General features: G+C 46.4%; 1 pseudogene; it reads left to right on the top strand.

The window, feature by feature from the left end:
* The first annotated feature begins 279 nt into the window (after positions 1–279).
* LOC119330498 lies at positions 280–5,874 on the top strand (annotated as a pseudogene).
* Positions 5,875–15,924: the final 10,050 nt, after the last annotated feature.

The following is a 15,924-nucleotide window of genomic DNA, read 5'->3' as shown; positions in this document are numbered from 1 at the left end:
GTCATGAAATGGGTCGGCGCGTTGGACGCACTGTCGACTAAAATCTAAAAAAGAACGGATGCCGAGTGGGCGGCCATTCCAAGCGGACAAAAACTCCGTTTGGGCCGGCCCGTTGGAGTTGCTTTAACCTCCAACTATTCAATCAAGATTAGCAGGACCATATACTGCCGCTGGAGCCATCGAATCATTCACCCACGCGGAAACATGGTGCGTGCATTCACATTTGGCTTGTTGGATTTGATTGGAAAACAGCAAAAGTGAGTGTGGTCTGCAGTCTTGCTACAGCAATGCTATTGCTAGGTCCTTTCTGGTCGCCGGAACTATCATTTGCTTCAGCTCAATCAGTCGTGAGCATGTTGCCGTGTCCAAGCCTATAGCTCAATCACTTGTCTAGGAGTACAGTCCCACTGCCCGCTGCTCTTCTTGCCCGCCTCAACACTTAGCTTGCTTCATTCTGCTATCACTGATTGATGCACGCGCTTCTCCTCTGATCCCATCCCCTCTCGGCTCCGGCGACCGGCGGCGGGCGTCTCTCCCTGTCCCTTCCAAGGTGATAAGATCCATCTCCCTCACGCTTTAGCCTTCTGTTCATTTTCGTTTGCGTTAGTGGATCTGTCACCGTTTCCGGCCTGGGTAGCAGATCCGCCTCTGCTAGCTGTATCCCCTCTGCACCCCCATATCAGGAGCAGGGGCAGAGCAGATGAGCCGGACAAGGGACTGTAAAAATTCCTAAACACAGTATATATTGGATGAACTTGATCCCCTTTGCGCCAATGATTTGTTACGCCGATGATACCCAGATTCCTTTTGTTTATGTCCTGAAGAGCAGGTTCCATTTAAAGTAATTTATGATATCTTCTTGATTATTATTATGGTGGACTACTTGACTTACAGTCATGCTTCTCTTTTTTCAGTTGTAATTGAACAGGCCGTGCAAAAATCGTTGCCTTGGACAACTGACAGGATGTGAGATGGACACAATAGCTGCATGTGGACAGCAACGAAACCTGAGGAAGATGAAAATCCACACAAGGAAGGAGTAGGAGAAGAAGAACGCTTTTTGGCGATTTCTGTCTCATCCCATTCTATTGCAGGGAGGATTACCATCTGCCTCTCATGCAACCTTCCATCATTGCTCCTACAACGCCGCTCCTTGCTTCTTTGTCTCTGTAAGCTCACCACTATTCTCTGATTTCCTCTAGAGATCTGACTGTTTGTTATCTTCATTGTTGCAGCCGGCTAATTTATCTTGTGATTTCTAACTCCAGCAGGTTGTTCAAACATCGATACATTCACAGGTTGCTTCTACCTCCTATCCACAAGCAAATTTCGTTGCCCGTCCCTCAATTATTCAGGTCATTCCCTACACTCAAAATACTAATTGGATATAGTATTCCTAATTTTTGCCATTGTCTACAGATTTAATCTGCTAGTGGCTTCCTTTTTTCTTATCACCATTGCAGTTGGCTAATTTACCCCGTCGTTTCCCACTCCAACAGGGTTTTTTCATCCATCATTGCATCCAGAAGAAATTCCAGTGCTCGTCTTAAGCGTCCACAAAACAAACACAGCTCCCCTCCCTCGGCATATACACCCAAAACATAAGCCTTGCAATCTGATGGAAGTGGCATTGGCTAGCACGGCCTTAGGTGTTAGCTTAAAACTAGCCGCAGCGCCAGTCTTGAAGAAACTCCTTGCTAACGCTTCATCGTACCTTGGAGTGGACATGGCGCGTGAGCTCCATGAACTGGAGACCACTATTATGCCACAGTTCGAGTTGATGATTGAAGCAGCAGACAAAGGAAATCACAGACCCAAGTTGGACAAATGGCTTCAGGAACTCAAAAAAGCCTTCTACATGGCCGAAGACTTACTTGATGAGCATGAGTACAACCTCCTAAAGCGCCAAGCAAAGGGAAAGGATTCCTTGCCTCCCAATGCCTCCTCCATCAGCAACACTTTAATGAAGCCTCTACGTGCTGCATCAAGCAGGCTGTCCAATCTAAGCTCTGAGAACAGAAAGCTAATTCAACAGTTGAATAAACTAAAGGCTACCCTGGCAAAAGCCAAGGACTTCCGTGAACTGCTCTGCTTACCATCTGGATGTAATACAAAGAGCCCCATCTCATCAGCTGCTATTCCTGAGACCACATCACTACCACCTCTGAAAGTGATTGGCCGTGACAAGGATCGGGATCATATAATAGATCTTCTTACCAAGACAACTGCTACTACTGAGTCTAGTACAACTATGTACTCGGGTTTGGCCATTGTTGGAGCTGGAGGCATGGGAAAGTCCACCTTGGCACAGCTTGTTTACAATGACAAAAGGGTAAAAGAAAATTTTGATGTGACAATGTGGGTAAGCATCTCACGCAAACTTGACGTTCGCCATCATACACGGGAGATCATCGAGTCCGCCTCTCAGGATGAATGCCCACGCATAGATAACCTTGATACTCTGCAGCGCAAGTTGACAGACATACTGCAACAATCAGGGAAATTCCTACTTGTGTTGGATGATGTTTGGTTTGACCTGGCAGTGAGAGGGAATGGGACCAACTGTTAGCTCCTCTAGTTTCCCAGCGGACGGGAAGCAAAGTTTTGGTAACTTCTCGGCGGGATACATTTCCAGTTGCTCTTTGCTGTGAAGAAATGTGTCCTCTGAAAAACATGGGAGATGCTCACTTCTTGGAACTCTTCAAACACCATGCATTCTCTGGACCAGAAATCAGAAATCTGCAATTGCGTGAAAGGCTGGAAGATTTTGCGGAGAAGATTGCTAAAAAGCTTGGACTATCTCCTTTGGTGGCAAAAGTTGTGGGTTCCCAGTTGAAAGGGAAAACAGATATCACGGCATGGAAGGATGCTTTTTCCATACAGATTGACAAATTAAGCGAGCCCATGAGAGCTCTATTGTGGAGTTATGAGAAGTTAGATCCACGGCTGCAGAGGTGCTTCCTCTATTGTAGCCTGTTTCCAAAAGGCCACAAGTATGCCATTGATGAGTTGGTTTATCTTTGGATGGCAGAGGGCCTTATTGATTCGTGCAACCGAAACAAGAGAGTGGAAGATTTTGGAAAGGATTGCTTCATGGAGATGATCTCTGCATCATTCTTTCAAACAGTTCACACAAAATACACTTTTATGACTCCCAGATATGTTATGCATGATCTCCTTCATGATCTGGCAGAATCACTCTCTAAAGAAGACTACTTCAGACTGCAAGATGATAAGGTGGCAGAAATACCATCCACTGTTCGACATCTATCTGTTTGTGTTGAGTTGATAGTATCAAGCAACACAAGCAAAATATCTGCAAGCTGAATCATTTACGCACTATTATCTGCATATACCCCCTAATGGATGATGTAAGTGACCTTTTTAACCAGATGCTACAGAATTTGAAGAAGTTGCGTGTACTATGTTTGTCATCTTACAGCAGTAGTAAGTTGCCAGAATATGTTGGTGAGTTGAAGCACCTTCGGTATCTGAACATTGAACAAACGCTGATTTCTGAATTGCCAAGATCATTGTGTACCCTTTACCACTTGCAGTTACTTCTGTTAAATTTCAAAGTTAAGAATTTCCCTGAGAAACTCAGCAATTTAAGGAAGTTACAGCATCTTCAACCGATATACAATGAAGCATTGGCTCAAATTCCTAACGTTGGCAAGCTAACTTTGCTTCAAGAATTTGCGGAATTTTCTGTCCAAAAGAAAAAGGGACATGAGTTGAAACAGCTGAGGGACATGAACGAGATTGGTGGCATTTTAAGTGTCAGAAATCTTGAGAATATCACTGGGAAGGATCAAGCCTTAGAATCAAAGCTGCACCAGAAAAGTCATCTTGGCAGGTTGAAACTTCTCTGGAGTTGCAAGAATAACAAGATTGCAGAGGATAGTTCACATTTGGAGATTCTGGAAGGCCTGATGCCACCGCCTCAACTTAGTGATCTTACGATTGACGGTTACAAATCTTCAAAATATCCAGGTTGGTTACTTGATAGTTCGTATTTTGAGAATTTGGAATCTTTAAGCTTTGTTAATTGCAGCGCATTACAAAGCCTACCATCCAATATTGAGCTATTTGAGAATTGCTCTTCACTTTCTCTCGACAATATGCCAAACCTGAAGACATTACCTCCTCTTCCACCAGGCCTTAAATCTGTACAAGTAATCAACTGTCCACTGCTTATATTTATTTCCAACGATGAGCTGCAGCATCATGATCAGAGAGAGAAAATCATGGGGACGGACCACTTGGCATCACAGCTTGGTTTGATTTGGGAAGTGGATTCAGGATCACATATTACGTTTGTACTCTCAAAGGAACATTCATTTCTGAAGCAGCTGATGACGTTGATGCATTATGATGTGTCGCATGTTCAAAACCTTGAGAGTGCTCTAGAAAGAGAGAAGGATGAGGTATTGGTGAAAGAGGATGTCATCAAGGCATGGATATGCTGTCACAAGCAGAGGATGAGACTCACGTATGGGAGTAGCATTGGGCTGCCGCTTGTTCCACCATCAGGACTTCGTCGACTTTCTCTTTCTTCATGCTGTATTACAGATGGAGCTTTAACTGTTTGCCTTGATTGTCTGGCTTCACTGAAAAGTTTGTCCTTAGTAGATATTATGACTCTAACTACACTTCCTTCGGAAGAGGTCCTCCAGCATTTGACAGAACTTGTCAACTTGTACATCCAAAGTTGCTGATGTCTCAGGTCATTAGGGGGCTTACGAGCTGCTACCTCTCTTAGAAGTGTTGCATTTATTGGCTGCCCTTCTTTAGAGTTGGCATGTGGAGCAGAATGTTTGCCATTATCCCTTGAGAGCCTCAGTATACAGAAGTGTGTGCTTGCATCTGACTTCCTCTGTGCTTACTGGCCACACATGGATTGGATTGTCATTTCGAATTGCAGAAGCGCCACATGCTTGTCTGTTGGTAGTCTCACCTCAGTTAAATCATTCTCACTGCATAGCTTGCCAGATTTATGTACGCTCGAAGGATTGTCTTCTTTGCAACTTCACCGTGGAGAATTGATTGATGTTCCTCAACTCACCCTTGAGTGTATCTCACAGTTTCGAGTCCAGGACTCACTCGAAGTTAGTAGTCCTGTAATACTCAACAACATGCTCTCGGCTGAAGGTTTCACAGTTCCAGCAGCGCTATCTCTTCGTGGATGCAAGGAACCACTCGTTTCATTGGAAGAAACCGCAAATTTCACATATGTTAAGGACTTGAAATTCCGTGATTGTCAAATGGTTTCCCTGCAACAAATTTGAACTGCTTCTCCAATCTAGACGGGCTCAACATCTGTGGCTGCCCCAACATACCATCTTTACCAGATCTGCCATCCTCCCTCCAGTACATACGTGTAAGCGATTATCGCCTCTTGAAGGATAGCTGCCAAGCACCTAATGGAGAAAGTTGGCTCAAGATCGCGCATATCCGCTGGAAGGACATTAGTTGAAGTGATATTTAGATTCTCGCCTGCAAATAGACGGAAAGGTACGTTAGCTCTGGTCGGCTACCTTTGCACTCTCAATATATGTAGTCTTTCGTGATATATAATAATTTTGTTTCATCTTTCATTTCAGATACTCAATTTGTGTCAAAGTTTCCTGCAAGCTGTTGGGAGGTGCCGTGCCAGAGACTGGTGTCAAACGAGATATGTATGAGGAGATAGATAAGATAGATAGCCGTATGGGTAGTTTAAATTCTGTATTCGATTGTAACTATACTTCTTATCTCCTATATTTCTTCTCCCTCAAGTCATGTATCTCCAACAGAATTGTACGCGTATCAGGGACTCGCAATCCCCTATATAACACGTACCACGTCCCCCTCGAAGGGTAAGACGTTTCCGCATCGCACATGGTATACAGAGCCTCCTCTTCCAATCTCATCTAGCCTAGCTCATCGCCATTAGTGCCCTAGCCATGTCTTCCTCCGGCTCCTCCCACCCAAACCTCAATGAGCAGGTCACGGAGAAGCTCACCCGCACGAACTATGTTCTGTGGCGCGCCCAGATCGTGCCGCAGCTGCGGGGCGCCGGTGTCTTTAGCTATGCCGACGGCACCACACCGGAGCCGGCCCGACTCCTCGTCACCAAGGACAAAGACGGGAAGGAGTCCTCGACGACCAGCAGGTACTTGGTTATCTGCTCAACAATCTGTCCAAAGAGGTTCTTATGCAGGTGACCGCGTTCACCACGTCGCCCGCGCTCTGGGCTGCTCTGGCGGGCATGTTCTTGTCGCAGTCTCTTAGCCGGGTGAACAACATCCGCACGGCCCTCATCAACACGCAGAAGGGTAACCAGTCCGTCGCCACCTACTTCGCCCACATGCGCGGCCTCGCGGACGAACTCGCCGCGGCCGGCAAGCCTCTGCAAGATGACGAGCTTGTCTCCTACATCCTCCATGGGCTGGACATGGACTACCAGCCCTTGGTGTCCGCCCTCGACGCCCGCATCGTGCCTGTCTCCCTCGACGAGCTCTTCTCCATGATGAGCAACTTCGACCAGCGCGTGGCGCTTTTCCAGTCCTCGGGCGGCTTCAAGTCGTCGGCCAACGCCGCCTTTCATGGCCGCGGCGGCGGCTCCTCGCATCAGCGCGGATCACCTCGCAACAGGGGCAAGGCCTCGGGCGGGGGACACAGCAATAGCAACTCCAGCACTCGCAGCGGCGGCGGGCGGCCCTCTTCTGGCAACAACAGGGGCCATCGCGGTGGCTCCACCAGGTTACGGCCAGATGCACCTCGCTGCCAGATCTGTGGTAAGCTTGGGCATACGGCCAAAGACTGCTGGTATCGTTACGACGACGACGGCGACTCCTCCCAAGACGAGGACAAACTTGTTGCTGCTGCGGATGGCTCCTATGGGATCGACACCAATTGGTACGTCGACAGTGGTGCCACCAACCACATCACCAATGAACTTGAAAAGGTGACAATGAAGGAAAAGTATCGTGGCAAGGATCAAATCCACACAGCTAGTGGTGAAGGTATGAGGATTAACCACATTGGTCACTCAATTTTTCATACCCCCCTAGAAAAATTCATCTTAAGAAAATCTTGCATGTTCCTAGTGCCAATAAAAGCCTTCTTTCTGTTCATAGAATCGCTCTTGATAATCACGTTTTTCTCGAATTTCATCCATATTTCTTTTTGATCAAGGATCAGGCCACGAAAAGAATCCTCTATCGAGGTAGATGTGTTCGAGGGCTTTACCCGTTGATTCCAGAGTGCACAAGATCCAATAAACAGGCTTTTGGTGTTGTCAAACTCTCGTCAACACGATGGCACGATCGATTAGGACATGCTTCTTTTGCTTTAGTTGAAAAACTTCTTAGGAAAAATAAGCTCCCGTATGTTGGTGAGCGCAATGTTGAAACTATTTGTGATTCTTGTCAGCGAGCTAAAAGTCATCAGCTCCCCTATCCAATTTCTACTAGTGTGTCTACTCAACCATTGCAATTGATATTTTCTGATGTTTGGGAACCGGCCCCTAGCTCTGTTGGTCGGCACACTTACTACGTAAGCTTTATTGATGACTATAGCAAGTTTTCGTGGATCTATCTTCTTAAGAAAAGATCCGATGTTTTCCAAGTGTTTAAAAACTTTCAAGCACTTGTTGAGCGTAAATTTGATTCCAAAATCATCGCTGTCCAATCCGATTGGGAGGGGAATACGAGAAGTTGAACTCCTTTTTCCAAACCCTTGGCATCTCACACCATGTGTCATGCCCTCACGCTCACCAACAAAATGGCTCAGCTGAGCGCAAACACCGTCACATTGTTGAAGTTGGTCTTGCTCTTTTAGCTCATGCGTCCATGCCCTTAAAGTTTTGGGACGAAGTGTTTCTTACTGCTGTTCACATTATCAACATGCTCCCTAGTCGTGTCATAAATAATGAAACTCCAGTAGAACGCATTCTTCATGTCAAACCTGACTATTCCACTCTTCGTGTGTTTGGGTGTGCGTGCTGGCCTAACCTACGCCCATACAACAAACGCAAGCTCATGTTTCGATCAATCCAATGTGCTTTCCTTGGGTACAGCGCCCAACACAAAGGTGTAAAGTGCCTTGACATCTCCACTGGTCGAGTCTATATATCACGCGACATGGTTTTTGATGAGACCAAATTCCCTTTTTCTGATCTTCATCCAAATGCTGGTGCTCTACTTCAAAAAGAAATTCTTTTGCTTCCTCCAAGTCTCTCTGGTTATGATCAAGGGGTGTTGATAATTGTTGTGATCATATGTTGGCTAACCCTCTTGCGCATGAGTCACCTGATGATGTTACAGGAGCACCACACTATGGAAACAGAGAAGAAAATGGCGAAGAAATCAACCCAAACGGTGAAGAAATCCATCCAGATGGCCCTCATCACATGTGTCGCCGCGAGGGGAGCAAATCCCCCTCGGGATCGGAGCTGCAGATGCCCAGGCAATCGCCTCTGGGATCCGTGCCGACGACCAGCCGCACGCCCGCGTCAGACGCACCAGGCGCGGTCGGTCGCGTGGGCTCCAGCGGCCCGCTGGATGACGCGCGGCCCCCTCCGACAGGGTGAGACGCGCCCTCCAGCCCGCATCGGTCTCCGCCGCCACGCGGCAGCGCGACAGTGGCCCAGACCGCACGCGCTTCGCAGACCAGCCGGTTTGCTACAAGCGGCGCGGCCTCACACGCCAGACAGATGCGGGGTCGGCTCCTGATTCAGGCGGGCCCGCGCAATCACGCGCTCATGATGAGCCGGTCGGCGCCCCTGGATCGTCTGCGGCCCCTGCGGCGTCTCCCCCACCATCGCTGTAGGGGAACGTAGCAATAATTCAAAATTTTCTATGTATCACCAAGATCAATCTATGGAGTCATCTAGCAACGAGGGAGGAGTGGATCTACATACCCTTGTAGATCGCGCGCGGAAGCGTTCAAGAGAACGGGGTTGATGGAGTCGTACTCGTCGTGATCCAAATCACCGATGATCCTAGCGCCGAACGGACGGCACCTCCGTGTTCAACACACGTACGGAGCAGCGACGTCTCCTCCTTCTTGATCCAGCAAGGGGGGAGGAGAGGTTGATGGAGATCCAGCAGCACGACGGCGTGGTGGTGGAAGTAGCGGAATTCCAACAGGGCTTCGCCAAGCGCTGCGGGAGGAGGGAGATGTGTCATGGGAGGGAGAGGGAGGCGCCAAGGCTTAGGTTTGGTTGCCCTCCCTTCCCCCCACTATATATAGGGCCAAGGGAGAGGGGGAGGGCGCAGCCTTGCCCCTTCCTCCAAGGAAGGGTGCGGCCAAGGGGGGAGGAGTCCATCCTTCCCAAGGCACCTCGGAGGTGCCTTCCCCCTTTAGGACTCTCCCCTTTCCCTCTCTCTTGGCGCATGGGCCTCTTGGGGCTGGTGCCCTTGGCCCATATAGGCCAAGGCGCACCCTTTACAGCCCATGTGGCCCCCCGGGGCAGGTGGCCCCACCCGGTGGACCCCCGGGACCCTTCCGGTGGTCCCGGTACAATACCGGTGACCCCGAAACTTGTCCCGATGGCCGAAATAGCACTTCCTATATATAATTCTTTACCTCTGGACCATTCCGAAACTCCTCGTGACGTCCGGGATCTCATCCGGGACTCCGAACAACTTTCGGATTACCGCATACTAATATCTCTATAACCCTAGCGTCATCGAACCTTAAGTGTGTAGACCCTACGGGTTCGGGAGACATGCAGACATGACCGAGATGACTCTCCGGTCAATAACCAACAGCGGGATCTGGATACCCATGTTGGCTCCCACATGTTCCACGATGATCTCATCGGATGAACCACGATGTCAAGGACTTAATCAATCCCGTATACAATTCCCTTTGTCTATCGGTATGTTACTTGCCCGAGATTCGATCGTCGGTATCCCGATACCTTGCTCAATCTCGTTACCGGCAAGTCTCTTTACTCGTTCCGTAACACATCATCCCGTGATCAACTCCTTGATCACATTGTGCACATTATGATGATGTCCTACCGAGTGGGCCCAAAGATACCTCTCCGTTTACACGGAGTGACAAATCCCAGTCTCGATTCGTGCCAACCCAATAGACACTTTCGGAGATACCTGTAGTGTACCTTTATAGCCACCCAGTTACGTTGTGACGTTTGGCACACCCAAAGCACTCCTACGGTATCCGGGAGTTGCACAATCTCATGGTCTAAGGAAATGATACTTGACATTAGAAAAGCTTTAGCATACGAACTACATGATCTTGTGCTAGGCTTAGGATTGGGTCTTTGTCCATCACATCATTCTCCTAATGATGTGATCCCGTCATCAATGACATCCAATGTCCATGGTCAGGAAACCGTAACCATCTATTGATCAACGGGCTAGTCAACTAGAGGCTTACTAGGGACATGGTGTTGTCTATGTATCCACACATGTATCTGAGTTTCCTATCAATACAATTCTAGCATGGATAATAAACGATTATCATGAACAAGGAAATATAATAATAACTAATTTATTATTGCCTCTAGGGCATATTTCCAACAATCGCCTCAGGTCACGGCCACAGAAAATCCCGTGCATCCAGAACCGACAGTGGCGGGCGAATCTTCCTCGAGTTCTGCTGCTGATTTGGCTCCTGTGGGATCCTCTGTGGCTGCAGATCCCGCTGGTTCACCAAAATGCCGCACAAGACTACAGAAAGGTTTGATTCAACCAAAAAATTACAAGAACATAACCAAATATGGTCTAGTTTGTTCCACAGGTGAACCAAGTGAGCCCAACACAATTGAAGAGGCTCTCAGTGATGACAAGTGGAAAAAGGCAATGGTAGAAGAATATAAGGCACTTGAAAGAAATAAAACGTGGCACTTGGTTCCCCCCAAGCAAGGTAAAAATCTCATTGACTGCAAGTGGGTATTCAGAATTAAGAGAAAGTCTGATGGAACCATTGATCGCTATAAGGCTAGACTAGTTGCAAAAGGCTTCAAGCAACGGTATGGCATAGACTACGAGGATACTTTTAGTCCAGTTGTAAAAGCTGCTACCATTCATCTTGTATTGTCTATTGCTATTTCTAGGGGATGGAGCCTTCGACAATTAGACGTACAATACGTGTTTCTTCACGGTGTTCTAGAAGAGGAAGTGTACATGAAACAACCTCCTGGGTTTGAAAGCAAACATACACCTTACTATGTGTGCAAGCTAGATAAAGCATTATATGGACTGAAACAAGCTTCAAAGGCATTGTATTCCCGTCTCAGTAAAAAGATGCAGACACTTGGCTTTGTTCCTTCCAAATCTGACACATCCTTGTTTATTTATAACAAGTTCAACACCTCCATGTTTGTTCTCATATATGTTGATGATATTATTGTCACGAGCTCGTCTAATGAGGCAATATCAGGACTCTTGAAGGATTTAGGTGCTGAATTTGCTCTCAAGGATCTAGGAGAATTGCATTACTTCCTAGGAATTAAGGTGAAGCAGCACAAGGATGGGCTACATCTTTCTCAAGAAAAATATGCCACAGATTTGGTAAGGAAGGCAGGTTTGCAAGGTTGTAAACCCACACCCACTCCTCTCTCTAGTACAGAAAAATTATCTCTTACAGAGGAAACACTTTTGGGTCCAGAGGATAGTACAAAATACAGAAGTCTTGTAGGTGCACTTCAGTACTTAACATTGACCAGGCCAGACATTTCCTTTGCTGTCAACAAAGTATGTCAGTTCCTATATGCACCCACCACAGTTCACTTGACTGCAGCTAAGCGCATTGTCAGATATGTCAAGTATACTTTGAATGTTGGTCTAAACTTCAGCAAGTCACCCTCTACTCTTGTCAGTGCCTTCTCTGATTCAGATTGGGCAGGATGCTTGGATGACAAACGCTCCACTGGTGGCTTTGCAGTATTTTTTGGACCCAACCTTATATCATGGTGTGCCAGAAAACAAGCCACGGTGTCCAGGTCGAGCACTGAAGCAGAATACAAGGCCTTGGCCAATGCAACAGCAGAAATCATCTGGGTACAGTCAATCTTGAAGGAGTTAGGTGTGAGAAGCTCTCAAGCTCCATGCTTATGGTGTGATAATCTTGGTGCCACCTATTTGTCTGCAAACCCAGTATTTCATGCTAGAACAAAGCACATTGAAATAGATTTCCATTTTGTCAGAGAGAGAGTTGCTAATAAACTCTTGGACATTCGTTTCATTCATTCAAGGGATCAAGTGGCAGATGGGTTTACAAAAGCTTTGCCTACAAGGAGTTTTGAAGATTTCAAGCATAATCTCAACTTGATGAAGTTGTGATTAAGGGAGGGTGTCAAACGAGATATGTATGAGGAGATAGATAAGATAGATAGCCGCATGGGTAGTTTAAATTCTGTATTCGGTTGTAACTATACTTCTTATCTCCTATATTTCTTCTCCCTCAAGTCATGTATCTCCAACAGAATTGTACGCGTATCAGGGACTCGCAATCCCCTATATAACACGTACCACGTCCCCCTCGAAGGGTAAGACGTTTCCGCATCGCACAACTGGCTCATCCAACAGACTACAGTTCAACCCTGTCTTATACTTCACATGAAAGTGTCAGTTGAGAAAGACGATGATGTGCTTTGGTCTGTGCTGGTCTGTCTAGTTGCTTAATTATTTTTATGCCCTTAATTTGTGGATGTTATGGTGAAAGCGACCTGTTTGCCGTTTGGGCGATATGTAAAAATGAGCATTCCCTGCTCTGTTTATTTATCACATTTATTATGAATGAGCCCTGTTATAGTGACACCCAATTTATCATGACTGTTAGTCCTAGGTAGCAGATGATTGTTATTTCTTTGTTTTCCCTTTGTATGAATGTGAAATAGGGGTGCTCTTTTTTGCTTGTGCTATCGGTCTGAACAATTATGGACAGCCGGGGAGGAGATCAGACTTACAACTATCTGACTGCCTGATGCACAAGTCTGGCAAGTTGCACCACAAGATGTTGTGCAAGAGCATCAAGTGCCTTGCTAACAGTCTCAACAGATAAAATGCCGATGAGAGCACCGAGGAGGAAACGGCTCTCCCGCACCCGGCGTGCGTCAGGTCGACGTGACGAACACAATGAGGTGACCCAGAACGAAAGTGTTGTTGACATGTTCAGAGTTTCAGAGAAAATGACACATACAGAATTGCAGGAGGCTGCTCCTGCCTTCTCGGTCAAAAAAGAAGTGCACTCCTGCTGCCTGTGCGAGAGGGTTTTCTGGATGAACCTAAAGGAGGCAGTGCGCCAGCTCGTGGAAACAAAGTGCAACATTTTGTCACTGCAAGGGGAAAAGGAAAGGGTTTTTGACTGAATTTGGTGTTAACTACATGCATCCTGGCAGATGATTTTTTGGGGGGAAAGTGTCATGGCTCAAGTCGCTGGTCATCAACGATCCTCTCGAATTGATGGGATGAGATAATAACCCACTGATCTTTGTCTTTCTACCTGCACACCATAATTTCTGGAGTCCTGCGTTTCTGACAGAGATTTTCAGTCTCTATTCACCCACTCAGTGTCCTGTGTTTGAGATCTTTGCATTGCAGCAATGGCGCGACATCCTGGGAGGAAACCTGACACAAGGTAGGTTGCTGCCACCCATGGAATGGACACAGTTACTATTTTGACAGATCATGCCATCATGGAGAACATTTGTCTGAAGAACTAGCAATGATCATTTGATCTACGATGGACACAGTCGGTGCTGAAGTGCACGGTGATCATGGCGATCGTGTGCCATCGGTTCTGGTGGTCAGGATCACCGTGGTGTGCACGGCACATGGCATCGTGTTCTCTGCCCCGTGTCGATCTGCTGTACCAGTACTGCTGAACTGCTGATGATGCATTTCATGCTGGCGCTGCCGCCTCCGATGAACATTGGAACCGTGGCGTAGCTGCCGCTGCCGTGGTGACCTTCATGCGGACGTACCTTGCTGCCACCTGTTGCACTTTTGGAGCTGCTCTTACAGGCTGGTGCTGCATTGCCCTCTCGCTCTCCACCACCTCCTGTGCTCTGGTGCCACTATCACTAAAGGTGGACTCTGTACTCGTGTTGCCAGTTATCTTTTTTTCTTGCTATTATTCATTGATGGAACAATTGCCGAAAGTATTGTCTAATATGCATCTTTTTATTGTTGTATTTTTCTGCTACCCTCTCTTGGACTACGTAATACTATGTTCGTAAAGTTTGTAATATTTATCTCTTGTGTGCTCTTACACACCATGTAAATGAAGTTCTGTTTTACGATTCACCCCGGTAACTAGTTATGTGATGTATTGCAGTACTTGGGTTTCATACCTGATGCAGTGTTCCATGTGCCACGGCCTGTTTTCTTGTATGGTGAAACTTTTGTCGAGTCTGCTGCTTCAGATCAGTTTATTTTTACAGCTGCTCATGTGACTTTATGATTGGCACTTGAGGTCGGAGTTGATCTTTCTAGCTGCTCATTCCCTGCTCTGTTTATTTTTCTCGTGTACACTTCTAATATGTAGCTTCAGATCTTCAGGCATTTGTCATCATGTACAGTTTTTCTCAGTTGAATGTCTTCTGGAGGTATGTCTGAATTAATGCGACTGGCAAAGGGTTCATAGTGTTGGTGTGCCATTTGGTTCAGTAGCTACCGGCAGGTTAGATTGCCCAGTACATCTATCTCATGTGTTCTGAATGAGCACTTTAATTGAATATATATTATGACGGTTTGGCAAGGCCTGTGTTCTTGGCTTGGGATGTTCAGAGTTTCAGAGAAAATGACTCGGAATTACATACCTGCAGGAGGCTCCACTCCTGGCACCGTGCGTGAGCAGGGTCGCCGTTGACAAGGGCTTCTGAATGAACCTGAAGGAGGCTCATGCCGCCACCGACCATATCTCCGGCAGGCACCTGCCTAACAAACTGCAGCATTTTATCGTTGCTAGGGAGAAATGGTTTTTGACTGAATATGGTGTTAATTGCATCCTGGCAGATAATTGGATTTATTGCCGGGTTAGTCCTATAGCTGAACTAGCTGGTCATCGGTGCCGGTGCCCTGCTCGGATTCATGTAGAGTTATCATTGTGATCACCTAGTTACACATGATGTTTGAGCAACCCCAAAGTTCATTATATGGTAAGAAATGACTATGATACTCTCATTGTCTAAGGAACTAAATCACACGTTAACACTCTTGTTATAACAATTTACTTTTGACGATATTATCTCAAAGTATAATAAACAAGTTTGGGTCAATTTGATATGATATTTCTTCTAACGTCATATACTCTCAATGTTGTTTTGAGACCATCATTACACTTAACGATATCTCAAGATCCAGAAAATGTGATCACAAACAACACTTGAGCTAGTCTTAGAGACGAGACTAGGAATCTTATTTTACCGCATATCATTCCACACGTGCATACGAGTTTTCCACTGAATCACATATTCCAGGATCATAGCAATTATAGCATAGAATATAAAATCTTAATTATGAACAGGGAAATATAATAATATAATATTATTGCCTCTAGGGCGTAATTCAAACAATATCATTGTCGGAGGGTGTGTGGAGGTGTGCCGTCAGCGGATCTCACGGAATTCGATCGATGTGTTGTCTTTCGTGAATCTATTTTTGATCCGGTCTTTGTTTGTATGCGCGGTTTTTGTTCGGGTGCACTGGTCCTTTGAGGCTTTAACATGACGAATTATTGATTGTCTACTACAATAAGGTTTTCCCTGCTATGATGAGGGAGGGAGGATGACGGCGGTGTGTCTTCGGCTCACTTCAATACTTGTAGTCCTTGGTTGCACAGCTGGCTCGCTTCAATATTGCTGTGAGCCTTTTATTACCCCTTGTATTCTTTGTACTGTCATAATGTTTGATGAATGGATCAGAAATTTGTCCAAAAAAGAATGTGATGTGGCCAAGGGTTATT

The sequence above is a fragment of the Triticum dicoccoides genome, chromosome 7A (assembly GCF_002162155.2).
Source record: "Triticum dicoccoides isolate Atlit2015 ecotype Zavitan chromosome 7A, WEW_v2.0, whole genome shotgun sequence".
NCBI classification, from domain to species: Eukaryota; Viridiplantae; Streptophyta; class Magnoliopsida; order Poales; family Poaceae; genus Triticum; species Triticum dicoccoides.
Note: the sequence above shows the minus strand (reverse complement) of the source record. Positions and strands in the feature narration are given on the sequence as shown.